The sequence below is a fragment of the Anabrus simplex genome, chromosome 2, assembly GCF_040414725.1.
Source record: "Anabrus simplex isolate iqAnaSimp1 chromosome 2, ASM4041472v1, whole genome shotgun sequence".
Lineage (NCBI taxonomy): Eukaryota > Metazoa > Arthropoda > Insecta > Orthoptera > Tettigoniidae > Anabrus > Anabrus simplex.
In genome coordinates, this window is record NC_090266.1 from 196,726,818 (window position 1) to 196,748,349 (window position 21,532).

A 21,532-nucleotide genomic window follows, 5' to 3' on the forward strand; every position below is an offset into this window, starting at 1 on the left:
TCTTTGCGATTTCAGCATTAATCTCCATCTTATCACTTAACGTTTCAGTTTTCTTCAGTTCGTTTCGTCCATAAAAATGTATCTCTTCTCCCCCTACGTGCACTGACATCGTGACACTCATGCTGTGCTTCGCATTGTTATAATCGGCCAGCTAATTAACATTTTATTGACTGGATCTACTGAAAAATGCCCCGAGCTGTGGGAATATGAGAACGAGTAGTGGTTAAACAAACAATACAATAATCCATTTGTGCCCAGAACTGTTTTTGAATCACAAGTTACTGAGATATACAGTATAACGTTATTAAATATTGGAAAAGCATTTCTAGTAACCAGGTCGTAGCCGGTGGGGGGGGGGGTACTGGGGGTTAGAAACCCCTCCCCCGCACGCATGGAAATTTTACAAAAATAAAATAAACATTTAGAGACATAATTGAAGAACCAACAGACCTGTTGAATATATTTTCTTACAAGCCTCGCAAGTTGGATTTTAGCTTGTAAACTGAACATACCATTCGTTGTAAAACTGTTGAACTTGATCGTATTGTTCTTCTTCTGTATTTTAATATAATATTTTTGTAGTGTGCTGTAATCTGAATATCAACATAAGTAACTTGTATCAGTGTCTTTATAATGACAAGTCTTGCATGCGCCCACCACGCACACACAAGAACCTTCATTGTATTCTACCATCACTTTGCAACTATAACCCCATCACCACCACCACCACCACCACCACCATCGGCCGAGCCTGGCTACGCTACTGCTAGTAAAACTTTACAGTATTTTTGAAACAATAAAGAAACTCAACTTATCTATTATTTGTTAAAATGATAATAATAATAATAATAATAATAATAATAATAATAATAATAATAATAATAATAATAATAATAATAATAATAATAATAATAATAATAAATGGCTTTGTGCAGGTCTTTCGAGTCGACGCCGTAGAGGCGCGTCCATGAGGATGGGTCCCTACCTATGATGAATTATAATACTGAAGACGGCACATGCACTCAACCCCCGAGCGATCGGAATTAACCATTGTAGGTTAAAATCCCCGACCCAGCCGGGACTCTAATCCGGAACCCCTTGAATCTTGGAGCTGGTCAAACTCGTGTCCTCATCCCGAGGTGATGCAACTTTCTCAGGTACACGCCCAGTGGAGATGATCTGCATGTACCATTTTAACTCATACAGTATCAGCACTCCTGCCATTCTTAAATTTATGGCAGTACCGGGAATGGAACTCGGGCCTCCGAGGACGGCAGCTAATAGTGCTAATAGTTATGCTACGGAGGCGGACTTTTGTTTACATTATATGAAAGAGGATTCCTGAACTATAACGGTTTAGTTTTGTAATCTATAATACTGATCATTTAATATCTTTTTCAGTCCGGCTCCTTGGCTGAATGTTCAGCATAGTGCTCTTCAGTTCAGAGGGCTAAGCATCTCCTAAAATTACCAAAGAAAATAGTGGGACGTAAAACGAATAACATTATTATTACAACAGCTTACTTTGTAAAGACCGGGCGAGTACATGCAATGGACGCAAACATTTTTAGTCAACCTTTTGAATGTCCAAATTGGCATCTTTTAAAAAGGTGTTAAAATAGAATGAATAAATACATTACTTTTTTAAAATATTCACTAACTACTCCTTAAATCTTCTTGCATCACTGGAGAAACAAAGGCAAAATTAGCTTCTGGCGCTAACCCTTTGGTTTGTAAGTCGTTCAACAACCCGCCATTGATGATAATAGATCAACACTTCTCACTTCGTAGTGCTACTTCTCCTCTCGCCGATAGCAATATTTGCAGAACTGTACGTCGTAACAATTCTATAATGCAGAAAATGGGTAGGCTACATGTAAGGCCGTTTGACAAGAGAACGGATGGAAACAGAAGTAAATTAGAAGACAAACGCCCCAAGAAACTTGGAATGATTCCGAATTACAAGCCCTTGGCTATATACAGAATTAAGATATCAATGAGGGTTAGCAAATTCAGGGAGCACTAATTATGAGCAGCAAGTAGATTGATATAAACCTGTTTGCAGACTAGTGACACAAACGGGTAACACTCGTGATACCAGCTTACTACACTGGTTGCAGAATCCACCAGATCAGCGAAACAAGTTTCACTGTCACTTGTCAGCTACATAATGAACTAATTTCGATATGAAAACATGGAGGGACTAGACCAGTGGTTGAAGGAGTTTTACGGATAGTTACCATGTTGTCAACACCAACTTACTGTGATTGTTGTCATTACATTGTTCAAGTCGATCTTCGACAAGAAGACGAGATTCAAGAACTATTTCGGACTGTTCTTTATTAATCAGAGAAGGATGTCATCTGTCCTTTGGAGTGCGGCGACTCTCAGTCTGTCCGATAATAACTTACTTCTGTTCAAGTTCCAGCTGCGTCTGGCTAATTCCTTTTGGTCGATCGTCTTAACAGACATCTTCACACTACACATACATACAACACACCACACTATCAACCACCATAGAAACACGCAGTAGCTAATACATCCCTACTCACAGGGTTGGAATCAAGAATGGACCGGCCATAAAACTGGGCTTCATACATATTAGTGCCAAAACCAGAACCCGGTAATTGGGCACAATGGCCGAAATAAATATCGAAAAATGAAGTTCACAGAAGGAAACTATAATTAAATTTCATCGATTGCGAATGTCAAAAACACTTAAGCTCATTAGGCCTTTTTGTCGTGTAATTACCAGCGTTTCACCCCAGTGTAACAGTGGGCTCATCAGTGACTAGTGCGCCGTTGAGACACTACTTCTAAAATGTTTTCATTCCTTCCCTGAAGAGGGAGGCGGGCCTCTAAGACGGTAACGGCGTCTCTCAGGCCGGGGGATTTGTTACGGTGAAGCAGATGCCCGGAGAAGGTGAGGGGGTTGGCGGCCGTGGCCTATACTAGGAACTCTCCCGGCATTTGCCTTAGCGCAGGAGAATGGGAAACCATGGAAAACCATTCTCAGGACAGCCGACGGCTGGGGCCAGCCGTGAGGTCCAGCCCTGTCCCCTTTCTCGAATGCAGAGGCGTAGAGCTACGGTAGAGCCGTGGCCACTTGTGGGCCGAGACCCACTTTCCATCCACCGACCTTGAGACAAACAAACAAACAAACAAACAAACAAACAGACAAACAAAGAAGTTATTTTATTCCCATCTCCTATATCGGAAAGTGGGCGGGGCCTTGAGACACCACTGCAAGCTTCCTATGTAAGACACTGCAGTGACAGTGCACTACAGGAAGCATGTGCCTCCACTTGTATCAATGCCTGCCTTTGGCCTTTATATCAGAAAATTAAGTTCCCAAAAGGAAACCATTACTGAATGTCATCGACTGCAAAAGATAAATATTCTGGACTAAATGACTTCACGGTTGCGTCAACCGGCAGTAGTCCTTCGAGAATCCTGTGTACAACAAAGAAATTCTCAAAGTCTGTAACACATCGCAGTCCCAGGGCGATGTCTTCTCGACTCTTCTATTGGGGAGAGTCATGAAAAAAGACAGAAGAGAGTAACCCAGGAGGAAAAATATCTAACCGAATGACCCAAGACGTAGCATATGCAGAAGCCATAAACGTGTTACATAAAGGAAGACAGGATCTTCAAGGGAAATTGACGAAAATAGAACAATATGGTGCTGAGATAGGACTGAAAATCAATTATGTCAAAAACTTATGTATATGCTATGATCAAGAAGATATAGAGAAAATAATACAATTGAGCAACTAAACGGTAAAAATTACGAATCCTGTCGGTACTTTAAATATCTTGGAGTTATTATTACGGATAATAACAATACGAGAGGAGATATATTGTACAAGAATAGCTGCTGGTAAATGGAATTACTTTGCTCTGGACAAAGTATTCAAGGCACGAGGTCTCGATAGAAACTTAAAGTTAATAGTGTACGGTACTGTGGTGAGACCTGTTGTGGTGTACTGTACAGAGACTTGGTGAATGACCTACACAGATGACAAACTGTCAAGGAAAATTCTTAGAAAAATGTGTGGTCCAGTGAATGATAGCGGAATTTGGAGAACGAGAAACAATGGAGGGATTAGAAAACTGTGCAATAGACCAAATATTGTTTCAGACATTAAAAGCAACAGACTACGATGGCTGGGACATAAGGAAAGAATGCCAGGAAAATAATTTGGTTAGGATGGTTTTTAAGGAGAATCCAGGAGGACGTCGAATGATTCGCAGGCCTAGAACCAGATGGCTGGATAATGTGGAAGAAGACCTGAGGAGGATGGGAGTTTAATGAAATACTGAGCGCACATGACTACTGTATTTAGCAGGGTTGGTGAGAAATTTAACGTCTGACAGGCATGGGAGATGGATATCTCGAGATTTAACAAGAAGGAATATTTTCCTGGTGTTAACCTAAGTGGCGTGGTTGGCTAGTCGTTGTCCTGTTCCCAGGATAGCAGGCCCGAATGTTGTCGGAGACATTTGAGTGTGATTAAATCCAACAAATGTGTGTAGCTCGTCTCCAGCACGTTGAATAACTCATACGAGGCAAACTTCAGATAAGCGGGCGTATTTTCAAATCTCTAGCAACTGAAGGGTCATTATTATTATTATTATTATTATTATTATTATTATTATTATTATTATTATTATTATTATTATTATTACTGTAATGTCTGTTCTGTGCTGAGTGAACTCCAGGGCTATGAGCATCTCCAGAACGTCTCGTCCTCATAACGGAAAACTGAACTCGCGTTGTTTCAGATGAACCAAGCATGCCTTGAATGTCTCGACCCCGTAGTACCAAATATGCATACGTAATTGTAAAACGTATGAAAGATCAAATGAAATAATAAATTTTTCTGTTAAAGAAGTTCCAGAATTTCCCTCACCGAATGCTTCGAAGTATTCTAAATCTTGACAAAATTCTTTTCTTAAACATAATAATCTACAAAAGCATTTAAGTGTTCGGTTTTTTATCCTCATTAAACCTTAGTTGTACCGGGCGGTACACCTCCACGCCGCTAATTTAAAATGTGCGCCAGTTGAAACTCCTCTGCTGGAGGAAGTCTGAACTTTATCGACGGTATTAATTTTCAAGTTTCTCAGAAGATGTCACTACTTGGAAAGTTTGGAGTTTTTGAACTGTGCCACTTTTGATGTGTTTTTGTTTTACCGGTAGTAAGAAGTGTGAACTTTCTCTTCTAGAGGACACTACTGAAAAACTACAATGGTGCACCCTAGTGCGATGTGAAAGAACTGTTTTTTGGAGAAATTTTTATTTCAAAAGTTTGTTTCTTGTTAAATTTTTTTCCGTTATTGTTTAAGTTGGCTGTATACCCCTCTCTTTCCCCTTGTTTTGTATTTAGCCAATCCCGAATTTCTTTAATTAATTTCTGACCAATCTGATGTATCTTCCCCCAACTTGAATATGCTGCTTATCCCTAACCAATAAAGTGATTGTGGGCGGGTGTTTTCTTCCCTAAAACGCCTCGAACTTTCCGCGAGAGTATATAAACTGCTGATTTTTGGGTCTCTGCGCCACTTCTGTTCCATCTTTTAGTGTGTAAAGTACATAGCAGGGGGCGGGAAGCGCCTCTTTCTTCGGCAGCGGTCAACAACAAGGTAATGGCCGATTAATAACTTCTTTCTTTGCTAGCTCAGCAGTTTAACTCTCGGGGCGGGTCCGAAGTTTTTCCATAATGTAACCTTCCTTAAAATGTAAAGACACTTGGTATCTATTCTATCTTTAAACTGCATATCGGGATAGAGAGTGCTTAACCCTCTCGAGCTCCCACTCATATTGTTTTGAGGTGAACTTATTTTTTTTCAACCTTTCTTCTTTAACGTAATGTAAATTGTTCCTTTCTAAAGTCACCTCTTTAGTATGGGATTAGCCCCTGCATTTATGGCCTAGTGGCAAGTGGGTTTTAAACAAATGTATTAGGAGTGCAGGTCGCCTCCTCTCAAGTGGTTATTTTTGAGGTCATGTAATTAACCTTTGTTCTTACTTAATAGACCTCAGTAGGTTGGGTATTTTACCCCTGTATCTATGTCCTTAGAGGACAACTTGAAGGTGGAGTTTGGTATGGCCTTTAATAGGCTTAAAGTTTGAGAGCGAGTGGCTCTTTCTTGAAAATTGAGTGTTGTATGCCTCGAGGAGGCTTTTCTGTGTAATTTGGAGCAAGTGCTCCTGAGCATGAATGGGGTTTTCTGCCCCCCCCCCTGTTAAAACTTATTTTGAAGTAAGGTTGGGCTGATTGCCCAAGAATTGTGAAGTCGGGGCGCGAAGCCCAAATCCGGTAAATATTGTAACTACATTTTGTTGACTTGCTACTCTGTACCTGCCATGCTTGTTATTTCTTTATTTTGAAAAGAAAATATAACCTTGTTAATTTTACATGAACTCTAATTTCGTAGCTTGAGACCCGTTCACACCCGCACCTTCTTTCACCTCTAACTACCGCAAAAACTCGGTAACAAATGAAATAATAAATTTTTCTGTTAAATAAGTTCCAGAATTTCCCTCACCGAATGCTTCGAAGTATTCTAAATCTTGACAAAATTCTTTTCTTAAACATAATAATCTACAAAAGCATTCAAGTGTTCGGTTTTTTATCCTCATTAAACCTTAGTAATTGTTCTTCCAAACGTTTCTTTCTTCAACCGCTTCTTGGACACTTGACGCTCAACAAAACAATATTGCAGAAAACAAGCTACAGACCTGTAGTTTTACGTGACTGTTGACATGATGATCTTAGAGTCCGGATATTTAGGTACTATATAATAATGTTGTGTGGCCTCCGAAGAGGCTTGGTACAGGTTTTCTGAGCTGACGCCGTTTAGGCGACCTGCGCGTCTATGAGAATGGGGCCCTACCTCTGATGAATTCTAGTGATGAAGTGATGAAGATGGCACACACACCCAGACCCCGAGCCATCGGAATTAACCAATGAAGGTTGAAATCTCTCTGGACCAACGGCCAGCACGCTAACCATTTAGCCATGGAGCCATTTAGGTACTGATATACTAGAAAGCAAACTTACTGAAGCGGGCAACAAGTATACGCTACTCTGTACAACGGCTATGCTATGAGATTTGCATAGATATTAGGGGTACGACCTATAGAAATCCTAGAATTTATATTACTCTTGCTATAGTATTGCCTCTAACCCGGAGGCCCCGAGTTCGATTCCCGGCCAGGTCGGGGATTTTTACCTGGACCTGAGGGCTGGTTCGAGGTCCACTCATCCTACGTGATTAGAATTGAGGAGCTATCTGACGGTGATATAGCGGCCCCGATCTCGAAAGCCAAGAATAACGGCCGAGAGGATTCGTCGTGCTGACCACATGACACTTCGCAATCTGCAGGCCTTCGGGCTGAGCAGCGGTCGCTTGGTAGGCCAAGGCCCATCAAGGGCTGTAGTGCCATGGGGTTTGGTTTGGTTTGCTACATTATCGAAGAATGGGTTGCACAACACTTCCCACAAACCAGATGAGTTTGCATTCTAACCTAGTTCTCCCTAAAAATAGAATGATCGTAGCCACGGAAACTCCAGTTTTACGTTGAAATCGAAACACAGGGACGAGACATTTCATTTCAGACATCCACACCTATTGACAGGGATTCCAATTGCGGCCACCTTGCTGACAAGCCAGTATCGATGCCAATCGGCTATAGCGCCCCAGCTCTGTTGCTAATTGTACATCGAAACGATCCCTGTAGCTACTTACATTACGAGCAGCCATTAGTTTCTCGAGGTCACAAGTTATTTCATATCCAAGGTCACGGTAGTACACCATACTTACGCTAAACAAGTATGTTGTAATTGTCACGTGTAATACCATCCCTATCCTATCCGTCAGGATTCCCTCTTCCAGATCGCAATCTGAATTATATATATAATAAGAGTTTTGTCTGTACATTGCTCAGAATTTGAAAATAATGGTATTTCTGTATCGGTCATGTCCACAGTAACAAGGAAATGCATTTTTTTACTTTTCCGTAATGTCTGTCTGTCTGTATGTATGTATGTATGTATGTATGTATGTATGTATGTATGTATGTATGTATGTATGTATGTACACGCATCACGAGAAAACTGCTGAAGAGAATTTAATGAAAATCGGTATGTAAAGTCGGGTGATGAACCACTACAATCGAGGCTATAAATGACTTTATTCACGCTGAGTGAAATGGTAGTTTAGGGGAAGGCCTGAAATGTAACCCTCAAATAAGTTATTTATGTTATTAGTGGTCGTATCGATAAATACTACATAACTAACATAACTTTAGTTATGTCGTAAGTTAGTAGTAGTTATGTAAGAAGTTATTAAATTTCCGATCACTTATGTCTTATACATTGTTACCGTACCGCATATTATCACAGAGATATTCATGAGAATAAGGAACTACAGTCTACGATATAAACAATTTTTTAAGACGCCCTAATATCATAGAGTCGAAAGAAAACTAATGTGAAGGCCTGCAATATAGAAAGCTCATATACTTGATCAACAATAACATTACATTGACCATTGTTTGTTGTGATGTGCTTTTTTTCTTCTGTTTCCACTCATCCCCGATAGATAGGATTACTGCAGCGTACCGAGGTTTTTTTAAAATTTGCTTTACGTCGCACCGACACAGGTAGGTCTTATGGCGACGATGGGATAGGAAAGGAATAGGGGTGTGAAGGAAGCGGTCTAGGCTTCAATTAGGGTACAGCCTGGTGAGACTGGTGTGAAAATGGGAAACCACGGAATACCATCTTCATGGATGCCGGTAGTGGGGTTCGAATCCACTATCTCCCGGATGCAAGCTCACAGCTGCGCGCCTCTAACCACACGGCCAACTCGCCTGGTCGTACCGACTGTAACAGCCTGCCTGTATATTGGCGGGAATTAGCTGGGGAGTTAGATAACTTTCTTCTTTAGCATGCCATTCCTCTGGTTCATACATTTTCTGATATTACTGGTACGTAACACACTGGTTCATCATAGCATTCGAGCTATTCAATCCCTACTCTGAGGCACTGATTGGAATGAGTAGTGTGCATATTTAACGGAATAATGGCAGAGGAGTGTTCACGGCAGTCTGCGGCCTGGTTATTCCAGCTCTGGAACTTTGGACTGTTAGATCGGCACCGTAGTACTGTTCGTTGAAAGTGAGAAAGTGTGCGGTTTTTCATTTGATAGAGTATTTTATATGATAACATTGCTTTCAATCGCTACATTCCTACTGACGTTTTTGTAATGACCTATGTTGAATTAAGTTAGGAAAACCACCAAGTCAGTCTTTGTGAGAATCCCATAGCGAAGTACGGGTACATCAGCTAGTGAATATATATCATCAGCGCATCTTATAGAAGAGGTTGGGAGATCTTATATGCTATAGCGCGCGAAGGAGGTTTAATGAAATTCAGAAATACCAAACTCTCTTTTAATAGTTATGCATCTGGAAATATCCGAACAGTAATGGACCGCACAAACTGAACCCGTAAGTACTTATGCATCATAAATTACACTTTAATTCATATTTTTAGAACGTTCTTTCTTTCTTTCTTTCTTTCTTGATCCGTTTACCCTCCAGGGTTGATTTTGCCCTTGAACTCGAGGAGGGATCCCACCTGTAGCTTCACAAGGGCAGTGTCCTGGAGCGTGAGACTTTGGGTCTGGGGATACAAATGGGGATGAGGGCCAGTACCTCACCAAGGCGGCCTCACCTGCTATGCTAAACAGGGGCCTTGTGGGGGTACGGGAATATTGAAAGGGATAGACAAGGAAGAGGCCGTGGCCTTAAGTTAGGTACCATTTCGGCATTTGCCTGGAAGAGAAGTAGGAAACCACGGAAAAACACTTCGAGAATGGCTGAGGTGGGAATCGAATCCCCCTCTACTCAGTTGACCTCGCAAGGCTGAGTGGACCCCATTCTAGCCCTCGTACCACATTTCAATTTTTTCGTGGCAGAGGCGGCAATCGAACTCGAGCCTCCGGTGGTGGCAGCTAATCACACTGACCACTACAGTACAGAGGCGGACATTTTTAAAACTGTGACGTTTATATTAAATGTTTCGAGAAATTATTTTGTACGAAACTAGTGAACTTATTGTTAGTGACCGGTCTAGCTCACTTCAACGCTGTGCACGACTCCCAGTACTCATATAGCAGGCCTATGTGTTCCAGAGAATGACGGTTTTTAATTCCTTTATGAAACGGGTTTCTCATTTCAGGTCTAGGATATTGCAGGATTTTTTGTTGGTTACCAACCCTTCATTACCGGTCCCGCAGTCTGGAGGCAGGTTGTCTATCTCCTTTCCGGAGGCCCTGAGTTCGATTTCCGGTCAGGTCGAGGATTGTTACCTGGATATATGCACTAGTTCGAGGTCCACTCTGCTTCACGAGAATAATTGAGGAGTTAGCTCACGGTGAAATAGCTGGCCCGGTCTAGAAAGCCAAAAGTAACAGCCGAGAAGATTCGTTACGCTGAGCACGCGTCACCTCGTGATCTGCAGGTCATCAGGATGAGCAGATGGTAGACAAATTCCCATCACGGTGAAAGCGCCGTGAGATTGGTTGGTTAGTTACCATCGGTTCATTCTCAATTTTTCATTGAAGAAAATCGATATACACACCAAGGCTGTAATAATAAGGCACGTACAGTATATCCCAGCAGGAACCTTGGCTTGTCAAGGCGACTGTTGCCCAACCGGCTGGGCTGTAGATATTGTATTGCCACGTGGTCAGTTTGATGACATCCTCAGCCGCATTGCTTAGCTTCCGTGACTGGGATTATTATTATTCTGTTGCATTGAGTTTGACAGTAATATAACCCTTCAAATATGAAATGAGTCTGTTTCTGACTGAAAATTATTATGAAGTGCCACACTTCAGAGATGTGTGTTGGGTTTAGAATCTACTTGTTTCTGTCTGTTTGTTTGTTTGTTTGTTTTTTTGTTTGTTTAGGGTGTACTTGTGGGCAGTGTGTATTTCTTTAAATGTATTATGAATATGTGTAGTTGTGTTGCATGCGTATTCATATACTTCACTTCACAGTTACGCGGTTTAGATCATACATTTGGGGGATTCTGTGTTCGAATCCCTCCGTTAGGAGTCCAGAGACGATTTTCCGTCGATTGGCATTTTACAACAGATAAATGTCGGGTCTGTATTTCAGTTAAGACCATGATCGCTCCCTTCCTTGTTCTAACCTTTCATTATCCCACTGTCACTCGAAATGTATGTGTTAGTGCAGCGTTAATAAGCTAGCGAAATGAAAACTCCGTGGTGCTCAGCTGTATATTCTAGTATATACATGACGGTGTATATACAGACATGTAAATAAAGTTTGTTCTATTTCGAACCACCATCCTTGAATTTGGTGGCTTTTCTTTCGATGAGGATGATCAATGATGCTGTTATTATTATTATTATTATTATTATTATTAGTAGTAGTAGTAGTAGTAGTAGTAGTATTCCCTTCTGTATCATAATATGGATAACTGTACACAGATATATTCACAGTTAATCATACTTATAGACGAACGATTAAGTCTATGAGTTAATTGTACAATTAATGCTGTTATTACTTACAAATTAATTGTGGTAATATCATATATTATACTACTCCAAGCATCTTAGAACGAGTCAGCTTGGAGATTGAAGCTCCCATACCAAACATCCGTATGATACGTATACTCCAGTGATGTGAATTGTAGCGAAGTGATAGGAGCGTAGCTTGATCATCAAGTTTATATTTTCATTTTCCTTGACTGAATGGTCAGAGTCGCGGCCTTCGTTTCAGTGGTTCTCGAGTATGATTCCTGTTCGAGCCGGGTATTATAGCAGTGCTTGGTTAATTCCTCTAACCCGGGCACTGAGGGTTTGTCCCAGTACACATTTCTTTGTTTATACAAAGAACACACCGCACTGCCAACCAGCTCAGAAACACGCAATAGTGAATACACCCCTCCATAGAGGGCATCCGGCAGTAAAACAGGGACAAATCTACACGCGAAACACAGTTCGCACCGCTGATCTAACCAGGATGTGGGAAAGACGGCAGAATAAGATTTTATGCCAATAGAACTCATTAATGGGAGGTTCCTTGCCCGAATTTGAATATATAATAGGTAAAGTTTTTTCCGTGACTGTAAGTTCATTCTACTTGCTTGTCATAAAAACCAGCCGCTGGGACTCAAGCTGAACCGTCCTGCCAGTACCCTGGCCGTGGAAGTTCGCTAGCTCAAGAGAGCTTCTTCACGAGCATGTGCCCCTACAGCCGTCGGTTACGCTCTGCAGCTGACTTTCCCAGTTTACACGGACAACTCACTCCTGGCGGCTACGCTGCACCTTCCAATTTTGAGAAACATCCTCTCCCCTCGTATTCACTGACCATTCCCATGTTTGGGAGCCTCAGTTAAGAGGACTTACATTCTAAGCTGCCAGATACAGCTATTATACAGAAGTGCGGTTCCACCGCTTGTGTGGCCCGTTTTAAATTAAACATTAAATAACTTGAAATGAGATACCATACGAGCATTAACCTGAAGGAAGAGAAAGGGAGTGAATACATTCATGTTATCTGATTAGGCTCAGTTATATGGGTTAATTAAAATTTATTTATTTAAAGTTAATTACGAGTAGAACTTCAGCTGTAACTAACTAACACTAGTATGAAGTAATATAAATTATAAGTAACAAGAATACACATAAAATTACTTAAGTATTTTCCTAAGGAAAACGAATTATGATTAAAAACTTAATGTCTGACATGGATACCAAGAAGTCTGTAACTTTTCAACATCTCAGGAACTTAAATCACATTTGTAAAAAACACTTTCATGGCTTAATACGTAGTATGCTAGCGGTATTTGGGACATCTTTCGTGAGCCTTGGCACATCTTTGCTGTATTGCCTTTAGTTTAATATTGTATAATCGAAAGCCAGTGGCAGCAAATGACTTACTGTACTTCACAGTTCGATACTGAGCAACCTGAAAAGGAGACAGTGGGTTCGAACCACACTGTCGGCAGCCCTAAAAATGGTTTTCCGTGGTTTCCCATTTGCACACCAGGCAAATGCTGGAGCTGTACCTTGATCAAGGGCACGGTTGATTCCTTCCGACTTCTATCCTTTTCCTGTCCTACTGTCGCCATAAGATCTATCTGTGTTGACGCTACGCAAAGTAAGTTGTAAACATGAAGAAAAAGAACCTGAAAAGTGTTAACTGTAAATACTATATATTGTCCCGATCATGCACGTGACTCATATGAACTGTTAACTTGCTATGTGAGCAAATACATTATTTGATTCATTAAATTCTCAGCACTAAGCAAGTAGCTGAGTAAGATCATCTCTCTTCGAGTTTCATCCACCAGCCACCCTACGGTTTTGTATTATGATGTTACATGACAATATTTACGAGTGTTAAAGATGAATTTGAGATTCATATTACATTTCTTTGAAATATCACTATAGGTTACTGCTCCGTTATCCAAAATAGGAAATACCACGGTTCGGATCAAGATCTTTGCCATAGAGAAAACGTTTTTTTGGCTATTTACTTTATGTCACACAGACACAGATAGGTCATATGGCGACGATGGGATAGGAAATGGTTAGGAATGGGTAGGAAGTGACCTTGGCCTTAATTAAGGTACAGAGCCAGCATTTTCCTGGTGTGAAAATGGGAAACCACGGAAAACCATCTTCAGGGCTGCCGACAGTGGGATTCGAACCCACTATCTCCCAGATGCGAGCTCACAGCTGCGCGCCCCTAACCGCACGGCCAACTCGCCCGGTCGCAGAGAAAACAAAACCTGGAAAAGTTCGATTGAACTTGTACAATAGGCCGAAACCAAACATCTTCCTGCCAAGTGTTTATGACGGTAGGACACACAGAGAATGTTATCGATAGGAATCCACACATTCATAACATGTTTCTGATTTTTTATGGCAGATCCATTTAAAATTATAGGTGTTATATGATTGTTGAATAATTTCAATATCCTGAAAACATACCTCAGATTTTATTGTCAGGATAATTCACTAGCTCGAGAAAGATCTTTTTTCCCTTGTATTACCAACCTTTTGGAGAAGTTGCTGAATGGTATGGACAGAGTCTTGGGGAAGGAGTACAAGATGAAAATAAATAAGTCCAAAACAGAAGTAATGGAGTGTAGTCGAACGAAGTCAGGTGATGCAGGAAATATTCAGTTAGGAAATGAAGTCTTAAAGGAAGTGGATGAATATTGTTACTTGGGTAGTAAAACTAACTATGGCGGAAGTAAGGAGGACATAAAACGCAGGCTAGCACAAGCAAGGCAAGCCCTTCTTAAGATAAGAAATTTGCTTACTTCGAACATTGATATAGGAATTAGAAAAAAGTTTTTGAAGACTTTCGTCTGGAGCGTGGCATTGTATGGAAGTGAAACATGGACGATAACCAGCTCAGAAAGAAAGAGAATAGAAGTTTTTGAAATGTGGTGTTACATAAGAATGCTGAAGGTGAGATGGATTGATCGAATCACGAATGAGGATATACTGAATCGGATTGATGAGAGGAGATCGTTTTGGCTAAATTTGACGAGAAGAAAGAGATAGAATGCTAGGACGCATCTTAAGACACCCAGGACTTGTGCAGTTGGTTTTTAAGTGAAGTATAGGGGGTAAGAACAGTGGGGGTAGTTAAAGGTATGAATATGACAAGCAGATTAGAGCAGATGTAGGATGTAGTAGTTATGTAGAAGTGAAAAGTTTGGCACAGGATAGGGTGGCACGAAGAGCTGCATCAAACCAGTCTATGGACTGATGACTCAAACAACAATCAACCTTCGCACATCCCTGAGTACATTGCACACCGTATGCTGATTTATTTATCACGGAGTGAGTGTGATTATGAAAAATCGACATTCGTTGTCGAGTCTGATGGAATGATTTATTCAAATCCTTTATAGGTCTACGGTATGTGAATAACTTCTACCTAAGTAGATAATATGTGTGTTCATGAACAGGTGTGCGAACGGAGCACGGGAGCATCATTTTAAATCCTAGAACCAAGGTGTACGAGAAGTTATGTTAGTGAGTTTTACGACCTAAATCTACCAACACGAGGCTTCAAATACCATCGGACTGATCCGCGATCGAACTCATAAACGTTTACTCAGATCTTTGGTTCTGACGGCGCCCAAGTGACTGTGTTGTGAGCGATACCAGTAATGGCATTCCTCATTTAGCCAGTCCATGTGATGAATAGTTTAAAACTATGCTTTTTAGGATCGCCATATCAGTGAGCTTGGCAAACGGGGTTGTAACAGCGCATTCTGACTTGATGAGTAAAGCAACAGGAAGTTGCCCCACGCCTCACTTCCCAGTACACTTGTTCAGTAATACCGGTGTTTTTTTTCTGTGGCAGATTCAACCAGTCTTCACTCTAAGGACTCAACGTAAATTCAGCTATGCCCATGACCGGACTCGAATAAGCAATTACAAGTTCAACGCCTTGACATCAGAGCTATTCCTGTCGGCTAGTAACTTTTCTCCTAAATTGTAGCGACTGGAATTGTTTCAAGTCCCCTTCACATCCCATGTACACAAATGTATATGTTCACTTCCTAATTATTTGTTCACTGGATATTAATGTTAAGCAAACTGTGGGCTGTCGACAGTTTCAGTGGTTTGTTGTTGTTGCCTTCAGATATTCCCTTCTCACTACTTCCTGCATGATCAATACTTTTATTACGCGGCAAATTGCCTCCGTACTCCCAAAATATTATAATTAAATGTAAATATTCGGGTATACTTACGCGCAACATCTATCACGACCGTCCTGTGAAATGAATAGCCTTTCTAATGCTGCTGAGAAATCTAAGTTAATCTTCATCTTCTTCTTCTCCTCCTACCGCTCTTCCTGCACCTTGTGGGGTCGCGAACTGTGTTGCACATGTGTTTACGGCCGAATGCCCTTCCTGGCGCCAACCCTATGTGGAGGGATGTAACCAATGTGTTTTCTGAGGTGGCTGGTAATGTGGTGTGTTGTCTGAATATGAAAAGGAGATTGTTGGGACAAACAAAAACAAACAACTAGTCCCCGAGCCATAAGAATTCATCACACGCGATTAAAATCCCCGACCCGGCCGGGAACCGAACCCTGGGCCCTCCGTGACCGAAGGCCTCGGCGCTTACTATTCAACCAAGGAGTCGGACAGTTATTATGAGTAAATAAAGAAAGCAAAGTAATGTTTGTTTCATTTGATCTGGTCCAGTGTCCAGTATTCGGGAGATAGTAGGTTCGAACCCCACTGTCGGCAGTCCTGAAAATGCTTTTCCGTGGTTTCCCATTTTCACACCAGGCAAATGCTGTGGCTGTATCTTAAATAAGCCCACGGCTGCTTCCTTCCCACTCCTAGCCCTTTCTTCTCCAATCGTCTCCATAACACCTCTCTGTGTCGGTGCGACGTAAAGCAACTTGTAAAAAAATAATCTGGTCTTGAGCTTAAAGAGGATAAGGATTATATTTCGTGCAATTCCCTATTTTCTAGTGTTTACAGTTTCCCTCTCGTCTTTGAACTCCACGAGTTTGTATCCAGAACGCATATTTAGCCGGAAAACTTTTAATCGTCACGTTTCCAATTACTATATCATTTTTTCACTGCCAAGTAAACTCAGATCAACTAATTCCCCATTGATGTTTACTTGATGAATATGAGTTTCTCTCTTTCTGTTGTCAGCTAACATACTCCAGCCTATATGTCGATTTAAAAACTGAGAGTAACTTTGCGCAGTGTTTAGCGTCTGACCTCATGCACTTTTGATGAAGTATAAGAAATGTATTCTTCACAAGAGTGCTCTTTAAGGCAGTTGAAGCTGGTCGAAACTAACTCCGATTTGCGACTGGTTCGCGTGACTCACGCTTGTGTAATTGAAGCAGTGTTTTCTTGTGGAAACGAGCATTGCCTGGAGCATGGCTCATGGTATATCCTCCCTCTCTCATTTACAGGATTCCTTCGAAAACTCGCCAGTTATGGAACGATAATGCCTTAAGTAATAACTATTTGTAATATTTTGAATTTTTCCGAGACCGGCTTGAGAAGTGACCTCGCTCCCATCACTAGCCCTCGATAGGGAATATATGAGCACCAATTGAAAACACCACACGATTTTACGATGTCAATCATGTTTAAGAAGTCATACTTTTTTTCAGATAAATATCTTTATTTGCAAACCAAAATTACCAATAACTGTACATCAGATAAGAAACTTTTATTTCTTAATATTTTTTTCTCACGCAGAGCTTGTTGAAAGCCTGTTAAAAATGCCACATAGACATGTTCTTCTGCAATACACAGTATGTACTAACGCGGGAAATGATATTACAAAACTATAATATGATGTATTCAAATATCCAGGAAATACAATAATATAAGGGGCAATTAAATGAAAACTGAACATCTGCTGCAATGTGACCATGGAATGGTTTTATTCACAAGTAATTACCAAAATCGTTAATTCATTTATCCCACTGGGAGACGAGACGATCAATTCCAGTTTTGTAGAAAGAAGTAGGTCGTTGACGGATCCACAACCGCACCTACTCATGCATTTCCTCATCCGAATGAAACTGACGTCATTGAATGTGTTTTTTCAGGTCGCCAGAAATGTGAAAATCATAAGGTGAAAGATCCCGGGATGTACAAAGGATGTTGAAGTGTTTCCCAACCAAATCACTGAAGTGTAGCCTTCGCCAGATTGGAAGTCAGGGGGCGAACTGTGGCTTATAGTCACAAATACATGTAACTATATATGAGTGAGAGTCTTGAATATCTCTAGGGTGTAACCGTACAACAGGGTTACAGATTCCATTCAGTATTTATTATTATTATTATTATTATTATTATTATTATTATTATTATTATTATTATTATCATTATTAACCCGATTCATTAGATTTTATATTCCGTTTTTCATCATCTAGACTGTAATAATTAGGTATCACGTATATTATTGTATTTAATCATAGGTTAAGTGAATATGTTTGTAATTATGCTGTATATTAGTAAGTGAGATTTGTTGGTTTCATATAGTCATGCTGTGGCTTGTAACTCTGGCTACATGAGCTGGCATAGTATTTTGCAATCGAGGCTATGTTTAACTGAGAATATTATGTGCAAGTAGGTTTTCCGGTGACTCATGCCGCATAGTCATCTGCAATCCGCTTGGGTACGCTTATACGACACATGACTGATGACATCAGTGCGTGGGCACGTGATTGCGACCAAGTGTCAGTATTCGCCAGCTACTGTATGTTGAAGTGGAAGGGATGAACAGAGAGTAGGGAGATGAGTCGTCATCGCGAGGTTATAAAAGTCGATGCAACGGTGGTGAGAGGTATTCAGATCATATCGTTCAGATCATATGTAACAGTCAGATGTATCAAAAGGAAGAAGTGGTCTTAGTGTGATGGTCAGAGCTAAGAGTTGTGTTTTCACGAGGTCTTGTAATAATCGAGGAGGTCTACAAGTGGTGGTTGTATCCGAGCAGAGACGGGTACTATGCTGATAAAGAAACATCATCTTATTGTGAGGATGGACTTCACAAGATGTTTCAATAATATTTTCCAATTTCTTATAATATATTGAGTGGACGTAATTACATTGGAGCTCCCTACACGCGTACATGGTTTGTAGGCCAACTCCTTGTTATATAAGAAGATAACAGCAGACGGCTCCCGACTTCAGCTCATAGGTTTTCCCAAGAATTTCAAGTTCAACAGCGGTGTATGCAGACATCAGGTAATTAAAGCATCAGACATGTTATGCATTCATAACATGAAGAAGAATGTAATCAGCGGCGATATCACATCTCACTTCAAGTTCATGCCAATAGCTTTTTTTGTTTAGATTAAATTTTCCTTTTATTTTTACCGCAAATCTCACTATATATATTTTTTGTTTGTTAAATTAAAAGACGTCAATGCTTGTTCATTGTGACGTAAATTATAGTCATAAACTCAGTTTTATTTTAATTATAATAAGTGATTCCAGTTCCATGTACAATCCTCAATTGTGGAAATGCAACAGTAATTTAATATTGTCCTGTTCCATATCCCTGTATATTGCCAGATAAGTGAGTTTATCACCTCACGCCTTGAGATCATTGATATAAGAGGTATGCTCTACCAAATTTTGTTGTTTTTATTTAAAAAGCAACTGGCGCTCAAACAAATGTTATGTATATTGTGTGAAGGAGATGAAGGTATAAGAGTAATGGTTGGAGAAGCCACAAGGGTGTGAGGCAATGGGCTTACTTTGACAGCATAACATATAGGTTCTCAGAAAAGGACATTGAAGTATGGTTTCCCCACTAAAATTTGAGGTCATCTAATCTACCATTGAAATCAAACAATAAATTGTATTTCATAGTAAACAAATATATTCTTTAAATGTTGACTTTAACGCGCGAGACCTGCTGCGATAATTTGAAAGATAACATAAACCTCTGGCATTATAATTGAAAGAAACTCTAGGCATTAAATTTGAAATCCACTTGACCGGACATTTAAAAATTATACAAGAAATTTATCCCCCACTGGTTCACCTAACAGTACTTTCAACACTTCGAGTGTTATTACGACGCATTCCTTTGAGTTGGTATCAGCTGTAGGTATCTCAAACCTAATATGGTGAAGTATCCTATTAGTTTCAAAAACGAGATATAGCATGGCTTGAAAATATAATCACACTTCACAATCAACTTTACAAGTAATTCACTGATAACTGTTAGTCTGCATTACGATGAATCAATATTCGGCTGTCACCGAACTGACAAGAACTCGACCGAACAGATACACGAAACACACTCCGAACATATAATCCATTTGGTCACTGACGATCCATATCACTGCTCTATCTTCAACTGACGGACTGACCAACTGTGGCCTCACTCTCCATACGACTATCTCACTGTTCACCATCCGTCTCCTTCCACTTGACTCCAATTGACTACCTGCTATAAGATACAGCCCTGTATATAGACATTAGTTTTCACATGGTATAACACCCACGTCAGAGATGTCACTCCCACCCAACTACAAATGTTACATATTGTGTTGAAATAGCCTCAGGCAAATTAGGAACTCCCTAAATATTATCTCATCGCTAAAAGCATACAATGACAGAGCGATGACTCGACAGTTACTATAACAGAATTACACCAAATGTTGCAATGTTTTAAAAGTAGTATCACAAATAATATATCCACATCTGATATTAGGCAGTAATTCTCACTCTACATGATTTTGATGCTAACACACACACACACACACACACACATATACAATGAATTAAATACAATAAAGTAAGCGATAATTAATTAATGCACAGCGAAATCAGATTAGAGAATTGAATCAAGGCAAAGAATTAGGTGATAAAGTCTGGGAAAGAGACAAGGCAGTTGAGCTTAGAAATTAACCTACCTTCGAAGGGCAGCTGGAAAGGCAAGAAGGGGCTGCACGAAACACGATGATCACGGGACAATTCCAGTTGTAGTAAACTGTTAAAGTATGTGGAAAAGAAAGCTCTTAGGTAGTACAGTCATATTGTGAGGTTGGATGAAAGTCGGAAGCCAAAAAGTGTAATAGAAGCTAGACCACACGAAAGTAGGTAAAAACTAGATTGTACATAATTGAAGTGTGAATTGAATCGTGAGTGTGTGTGAGAAATAGAAAGTGAGTGATTGAGTGTGTGTGGCGCGTCATTTTGTCAATATCTGGTACCTAGTACTGATAATATCTACATTAGAAAAATAAAACAACCTGAATTTGGTAGAAGCATAATATGGGATGGGATAAAGAATATCCAAAAATTTTGTTATGAACAAATAGCAATTGTCATCCTTTTCTGGATAGGTTCAACGGTTGGAGGAATTAGGACAATAACTGCCACAGTGCATTTACCATGTGAGGTAACAGATGAGGATGAAGTAGACACGTTTTTATAAAGGACTGAGTGACATTATAGTGGGGTTCAACACCAGCAAGGATTAGCTAGTGTTAATGGGTGACTTCAATGCGAGAACTGAAAATAGAACTGAATGAGAAGAGGATAGGGAAATGTTGGGATAATACGAAAGCTAATAGGAATGGGAAGCGTTTACTGGACTTCTGTGCTGTTACAGAATTTGCAGTGGTGAATTCATTTTTCAAGTACAAGGTTATTCACAAATAATACCCACGGAAGGGTAGTGGCACCAGATTCATAATAGGCGATATCACAACTGATATGGAATTCATAAAATCAGTCAGAAATGTACGGGTATTCAGGGGAATTTCCGATTATATAAAACAGTACCTCGTCTGCAATAAACTATCACTAGGCCTATGGCAGAGAAAGTGTAGACAGATAATGGTAGAATTTCCCTAGGACGAGGAAGTAAGACAAGTACATGGATAAGATTAGTGATTAGTGAAAAGTTTGAAAGAATAGACAAGGCAACAGGTACAAGATATAGAAGG